Consider the following 8,603-nt stretch of genomic DNA (forward strand, 5'->3'; position numbering starts at 1 on the left):
ATGCCCAATAAGAGAATTGAGATAAAGAATAGCAAAAATCGCCCCATATCCATTTTGAAACCTAAAATTCATCTTCAAATCAATGTATAAATATTGTCGGGTGGAGTAATGAAGTGCTAGCGAACGATTTGTCACCGCCATTCGTTCAGCCGATGTGATAATTGCGCACGTGGTGCACCAACACCAATTACGCGCGCTCTACGGACAACTTTTGATTCTTCGGCTTCGCACGAGCATCGTCCACGGACACACGAATGTGTGGAAATTACCCTAAACGGGGGAAATGTGGTTGGAAGGGTAGTGTAGTTTTTTTTTTTGTCCTTGTAATTCTACCTTAATAGATCCTCCAAGACTAATGTTTAAATCTTAGCGCCTTAGGGGGCTTGTTTTATTTGTTAGTACTTCCAGAAATAAGGGTACCACTGAGTGCTTCCGAACACATTTCACCTCCATCCTCCTCCCCTAGACCCGTACAGATCTAATCAGGGTCTTTAATTAGTTTGGAAAAAAAATTAGGAAATAAAGGAACCATAAAAACAAAGAGTAGATTTTTATTCGATTTAAATAATCCTCAACAATAATCGTACGATCGAACGATAGAATGCAAATTTGGATCTGTGTTCATCCCGCTAACCGCGTCGACACCCGCACGCTTACAACTGGTAGTAGTTCTACGGTCACGCGTTCAGCTGAATAAATATTCCTGTTACACAGTGAATGAATGAATGAATGCTCGAATGAATAGATGTGTACATGGAAGAATGAATGACAGGATAAGTGAATGATTGAATGGATGGATGAAATGTCCAAACTGGTAAAAGGATTGGTAAACGAATGTGCGAAAGAAAAAAGTAAATAAATAGCCGACTTTGGATGACTGTGAGATTGAATTGTGGGATAAAGGTGAATGAACTGAGAGGATGAAAAGATGAATGAATATGCGGCCGTATTTCTGAGTAAACAAAATGTGTATGCAAATAAAATCAGTTGCACTGATTGAACCACCAATGTTCTCGCATGTGGAAACAAAAAGAGAATGATGGAAGAACCGAATGAACAAAAAAGTCGATAAATGAATGATGCGGCTACGTCTTTAAGGATCCAATTGCGTTCTTTTTGTGTGGTTGTGCGTGATTGTTGTTTGCTGGGATCGCAGTCATTGTAAATACCAAAAAAAACACCCAAAAATCCGTCCTGGAAGAAGGCTAACCATGAGCATCTACACAAGTGAGCAAAAAATTGTAAAAAAAAAATTTAATCCCAACAAATTTAATTCTCTGAGATAGTGCTCTGAAACTAAAAGAAGTTATTGAATTAGTGAAGAAAAGATTATTTATTCTTATCTATTTTTTATTTATTTACTCACATATTTTTGTGTTTATTTATTTTTTTCTCATTGTAACGACTATGGAGGATGAGAAATGGTGCAGAATTTCGCAAATAAATGAGCTAGAAGATAAACTCCTATAAAATGGAACCTTAGAAGACTAATGAGAGCAAACTAAACACTAAACCTAATGGAAAAGGACCATGCTAAGAATACGTAAACCAATCCCAACAATAAAATCCAAAAAAGTAAGAAGAAACTGTGAGAAACAAGGAAGGAGAGACATGGGAATTTTTTCGCATCCAAGTGTAAAATATTACTATAATATATATAATTTATATATATAAAAATAATGGCATAATATGTACAATGTATAAACGTGGTGCTCTGTTTTTAGAGAAAGCCAAAAAATACTCATAAAATTGATGAAGTCCATTTTTTTTTCACTAAAAGAATACTACATTTTCTTTCTTTAATTTTACATGCACTTCCTACATAAATACATACGGTCGCATATTTTCAATTCAAATACTTCTTCTCGGCCTGAAATCCCCTGAAATTCACATCTTTTTTTCCTATTTATCATGAAATTCGTAATCTCATCCCTGGCTGAAAGAAATCAGCCAGTGAATTGACGTCATCTTCATTGCCTTCTAGATGATTTTACGCATACTGTAGCAGGATTTATGTGCATCGCCCCGGGAACTTAGGCTCGTTATCCGCTTTTTTTTGTTTGCAGTGGATTTACTTCATTCATGGCTATTTAAGACGTCATTAAATGGGTGGGATTATAAAAAGAATTATGATCATGACGTCAATGAGGAAATGGAGAAGCGAGATGGATTTTACTCCTTTTCTGGAAATTATGATGAGGATTTCGCTTTATAATCCGAAGATTTTGCACCTTTTATTTTCTCGGGAAACTCCTTTTGCTCCGGATTTGCTCAATCACCACCGAGTTGTCTCCGAATTCGTCCGGGACCACCACATCATCCACGTGACAGTTGCTTGAGTTCGACTGTTGACGTCGCTGTGTCTCCTTGCTTCTCCTCGTTTCTTATCGCTCTCTCGTCACTTTCCGTACAGGGCCGCTGGGTCGTTACTGTAACTTCGAATGTCATTTTAATGTCTGGCAGTATCGTTTACCTGAAGATAAGATATTTTTAGTTTTATTTATTGTTGGTTTATTAGGTAGATAGTTATTTTATTAGTTATAGAGCGGATTTTATTAGTTATTTGGATACTTAGGCATGTATTTCTCACAGAAATCCACAATGATTTTGAATTCAAGGACTTGCTGTGCTTTGAAGTCCTTCGACTTCACTTTTTTTCTGATCTGTTAAAAATTCATAATCTCTCATAACAATTCGTATATTTCTTCTTCTTTTTCTCTCAAATTCTCATAATTCTTCTCAAGTCTTAAGTGGTAAATTATGGTCTTTTCAAGTGGTAAATTAGGGACCATGTTATTTCGGGGATAATTTAGGTTTTTAGATCTTAGATGTACCATCTGCCGCATAGCATATTCACCTAGGATCAGCTTCTTTTTTTTGTGGATTTGATGTGTTTTTCTACATTAATATAATAATATCATTAATATCGGGCTTGTCTTGTCTGGATTAACGATACAATCTTACCATTTATCGCCAATAATTCCAGTTTTGTGAAATCTGTCGCCATTTCTCGCTAATTTATGAGAAATTCAAGCGGAACACTAATTGAGAATGCTTTTATGTCGCTGTATGAATAGTGAATATTTCCAGGAGTGCCATTTATTTGCACTTTAGCGAGTCGATCCGTGTTTGTGCACTTTTTTCTCCCTTCACTAGGCTCAGACTTTTTTCTAGGCGCTACCCGGACCCAGCTCCGCGACTCGCTTTTTTCCTCGGTTTCTCCCTCGACGACTTTCGCTCGGCGCTCCGTCGTACCGCATTGGTGTTTTGCAACGTCGGCGCGCTCTAATGAGAAGGTCGTGAACGCGCTGAAAAGAACATCGCGTCCCCATCTGGACAACAGCGATTTGAGCTGGATCGGAGGAGAAACAGAATCTTCGAGGAGGGGGGGGGGGATGGATGGGTTCGAGCTCATTCTTTCGGCGGAATTTAGTTCATAATCAAGTAATACGAGATCTTTTTAAAAGGACTGAAGAAACAAAACAATAAGGAATCTGCTCAGGCTGGAAAGAAAAATCCAGAAAACAAAAGCGAAACACTTTCAAAAACACTTTTTTGAAAGTGTTTCGCTTTTGTTCTCTGGATTTTTCCGGGTGAGGTAACGCCCACCGTAAATGACGTCATGCTGTACGAGTTTTCTTTTGTTGTGAAGGGACAAAATCCTGTTGCCAGTTCTCATGCATATAAATAATTCATTCCTGAAATCTTTTTAGTCCTGTTCTTTTTTTCTGTAAAATTCCTTTATGTCAAATACATACAGCGCTCTAATCAGGAAATGGCGCTCCATCGCCAATCTACATTCGGGGTTTTTCTATCAGATGATCAGAGCAAGTGTTTCTGGGAAGAAAAAGTGCCTTAAGGTATTTTGGACGTTCTTCACGAAAATTGTAAAGAGCGGATGAGGCAAAGGTTTGTGCGGTGCACGTAGTCTGTGGAAATTGATGTTTGTGGGCGGAGAGGTCCCATTAGGTGCAGTGAAGGTACCACAATCTTCCGGCTTTTTTTCCCTGTAAAAGTGATGTGATGCATTTTCTTATTAGAAGAAATACTAAATTATGTAGTTTTATTTTTACATGCACTTCCTACATAAATACATACGGTTACATATTTTTAATTCGAATACTTCTTCTCGCCTTGAAATCCCCTGAAATTCCCTTTTCTTTCTATTTATCATGAAATTCGTAATCTCATCACTGCCGAAAGGAATCAGTCAGTGAATTGACGTCATTTTCATTACCTTCTAGGTGATTTTACGCATACTGTAGCTGGATCCATACCTCTTTTTCGTTGTTTTTCCGCAGAACGTGATCTACTTGCAGTTTTCTTAATTAGCACAGCCGGATTCATTGGATTCTCTCCGATTTTTCCCCTGGAAATTATCCGCGAACAACCATGTACGAGGACGTATCCAAGAGTAACACGACTTTTTCCTTCTTTTTTTTCCTCGCTTTCCTCGGCAAATTTCGCTTCTGCCACTCATGTGCACTCAAGCGTATCCGGGCCCGACACTACTCCCGTTACCGCTAACAATATACGTCTTAACTCGACTCTGCCGAATACTACGTTACTTTCTGGAATTCGTTGTGGAATTTACAGATGACGTCATAGTTCCTTAGTGGGAGTGAAAGCTTCTGCTTTGCTTTGCTTTCCGCGGTGTCGGTGCTTTCCACGTGACCTACGCGTGCACTTAATAATACGTATTGATTGGATTTTACTCCGTGGAGTCTTTCCGCTCTTCCTGCTAGTATTTGCGCGTTGCATATGCAAGATGTTTTTTTTTCTTCTCTCGAGTCGAGTGTCATTCGATAGATTTTATGTCCGGAAAGATTTCTAGGAGTGGATGGGAGGATTTTTAAACAGTCGTTTATGGATCCATCAATATGGATGGGTTCAAAAAATCCTCATGAATTCCTTGAACAATAAAATTATCGAGTAATATTTCTCAATTTGTGTTTTCTTCTTGTGCCAACGAGGTTATGGTGGATTTCTATTAGGGGAGTAACGTTTCGAAAAAGTCCTCTTTATCAAAGCCTCGGAAATGATTCGGGGTTTACGGATAAAGGATGAAGGAAAGTATAAACTAATTCTGAAATAAAGCCCTCCGAATAAAAATCCTCTATATTTCTCATAAATTTTGCGCACTTTTTCCACCTAATATTTTATTTTGAAGCGGTAGTTTTATAGATTTTTTCCCTACATTATAAATAGTTGCAGAAACACTAATGAATCGTGCACAACTATCATCTGGCAAATTTTCGGATATGAGAATAATTTTTCTCTTTGGATTAAAGGATAAAGGACGAAGTTTCTGGCTTTGATCAATCCGCTTGGGACCTGCTCTACCTCGTTCAAATCAATTCAGTATCGTTTGAGATTTACGAACGTGTAACTGCACTATACAATGACTTGTGGGGCCAGCTGATGTGTAAGGTCAGTGTTTTTATCCTCCCGGACAAGTCTGGTACCTATTTATCGACCCCGGAGGGATGAAAGGCTTGGTGAGCGCTAGGGCGGACTCGAGCCTACGATCAATTGTGTTGCAGCCACAATGGAATCTTTTACCGACTGCGCTACAACGTCCAGGGTCGTTGATAGTAGTAATATTTCCGCAGCATTACCCCTTTTAATTAAAAACAAATGATTACAACGTACCTTTCTTTTTAATTCTCTGTTTTATTCCGTTGTCATTAACACCCCTAGGTGGAAACAATTATACATTAATAGTCAGTGGAAAAATGTTCGAATCCGCCAGGAAAACTTCAGATCATAGTAATATTAAATATAATAATAAGTAAAATATAATATTTTTTCATTCAAAATTCCCGTTTACCCAGTGTCTATTTCTTCTCACTCAACCTAATCCTCAGCCGTAAAGGCTGCGTATCATGAAGTTGTTGTAAGGCGGAAATCCCGGGAGAGAGTAGATTGCGGAAAACGGGAAGTTCCGCTCAACTACCCCTAGTTTTCGTGAAAAAAATGTCGTGGAAGATAGCGTTCTTCCCTACGAAATCAGTTGCAATGTGCCACCACTGAACACGCGCCACGTCGACGACCTGCGAGCGGTCGAAAATCAATAAGGTCTCCTCAGCTGCCTAATCAAGTGAAGCCAATGAATAGGCTGTTGGGCAGGAACTGTAACATGTACAGGGATGGCACGTTCTAACGTACTTCGTAGGAACTAAGGGTAAGGTTCCCACGCCGTTTTTCACGACGATTGAGTGAAAATTGAGCGGAGCCACTGTAGTTTCCGTTATCTACACTCGGAACTCTGCGCTTTCCTTGAGGTTTCAATACTGCGTCAATTTTCTACGATACGCTGCCCTTAATTGTTCATTTTTCCACGCCACGAAACGGCCACGCCCCACCCGTGCTTGGCACTCACGCTATCCGGGGAAGCCTGAGACACCACCGCCATTCGTCTACGTGCTGACGTAATTCGATCCTCACTTTTTTTTCAAATTGGAATTTTTCATTACTGTGAAGAAAAAGCGGACATAGCACGACAGTTTTTGTTTACATTCCAAACATTTTATTTGTAGTCTGATTTTGAAAACGTTGATTAGGATTTTCTCCTTGCTATGGATCAGGTTTTTCCTCGTGTTGGATAGAAGTTCAGGTACTTTTTGTTATTAAAGAAATGTTCGTGTTTTTTTCTTCTTTAAAATATTTCTATTTATATTGTATTCATTATATTTTTGTATTTATTATATCACATATTATATTATAATATATAGTTATATATTATATATTTATTATTTTCAAAAGTACTTGCTCGTATGGGATATGTTGCTGATGATTTGATGCATGACTTTTGGGACATTTTGGAATGTTTTCTCTCAGAATATTCCTTGATTAAAAATAAAACAGGAAAAAACAAAAAAAAAACATAAAACAGGATGCACATTATTGAAATTGTTTCGCGATGGAGACGTTCTTTTTTTCTTCTAAGCTAGGCCAACTCGACGCTCGGCGGGCTTCTCATATTTCTTGGATGTGCTGCGGCGAATACTATCCACAATGGTTCAGATTACTGCGAATATCGGAAAAAGTCAACAGTCGATCAATGATACGCTCTCATTGATCATATTGATGGGCACCACTCCTACTAATGAATACATTTCGATCATTTACCTGCGCCTACCTGTCTTCAATGGCTGTTCTCACATTAGAAATTCACATCAGACTAGACTAGAAGAGGAAATTGTATCGATCGAATTTCTAGCGGCAATATCGATCGACGTGTTCGTTTGTTTGTTCCTTTTCTTTCCTGGCGAACGACGCAAAGTACGACCGAATAGTTTAATCAGCACTTGTGTTCGTTTTCTTCTAACCCCCTTGACATCTCAGCATTCCTGCCTGGTTAAAAAAAAACCGTAACAACAGAACAAACCATGGAATGTTCTCGAACTATCTGCAAGATCATTTCGCAGTTTTTTTCCCCAATAAACGCACAGTTTTCTCATCCATTTATGGTGCGGACATTAACCGGTTATCATTCGTTGTTTCATGCATGCAAGTGCCGTTCGATTGTTGCTGTCAGTTTTACACTCGGTCAATTTTCGAGTACAGTTCATAACGTGACCGTACTCTGAGTACCGTACTTTATTGTTTGCTTTTAAAATGTCATCTATTTTTGCAGAGCCATCTCAAGGATCTGTAATTCCGCATTTAGTTGCTAATATCGAACCACTGATATCAGGAAAAAGTAGGTAAAATTTAGTTGGGGGAGGGGAACTCAGTGGTGAACTTATTTTTCGAAGAAAATAATCAAATCAATCAGGGCTCTGAGGCCTAAACATTAGTTTCTTAGAGAATCTATGATATGTAAGCTAGGGTTACTGAGAGAAAAAAGTAAGACCGTTGAGAAAGTTTGATTGACACACGGTAATCTTGTCTTTCCTCCGTCAACACAACTGAAACAGGCAAAAACAGCAATCGCTTGGTGTCGTTCATACTGTGCACACGCTCGCGTTGCTGCTCCCTGCTAATCCTTAGCCCTGCGCTTATTGGTTGTCATGATTTCTACTCAAGCGCTCATACATGACTGTCGTTGTCCAATCATAGCACGCCATGGCCACGCCCACTCCTGGCCATTTCAATTGATCCCATACAAAAATGGCTGCGATTAGAAACAGCGATCTGATAAGTAAAAAAGCAAATCAGTTATTAGTAGATATGTTGTTATTTTCTTCTAGTGGATACGAGTAATTTTAATGGTTATTATTATTACTATTATTATTTTTATTTTTACCATTATTATTATTATTATTGTTATTATTATTATTATTATTATTATTACTATTATTATTATTACTGTAGAACTCCAGAAATAAACCCAGAAATGTGCAGGGGATAGGACTGAAAAGGAGAATTACAGGAAAAGCACGTTGTAACCATTCGAATTTTACGCTATGTCGCATCGCGCAAAAGTTGAGACGAAGTGGGCGGTGCCTTTTGCAATTCTGTGCGCAAACATTCGAATCTGTTTGTTTTCGCAAGCGATCATAAAATATGCGACACAGATGAGGTGTATCCTACGGTACTCACCCTAGGCACCCGCCTCTAATTTATCTCCGACTGTATCTTGCTTTGTTTGTCATTAC

This window comes from Necator americanus, chromosome III, assembly GCF_031761385.1.
Source record: "Necator americanus strain Aroian chromosome III, whole genome shotgun sequence".
NCBI lineage: Eukaryota > Metazoa > Nematoda > Chromadorea > Rhabditida > Ancylostomatidae > Necator > Necator americanus.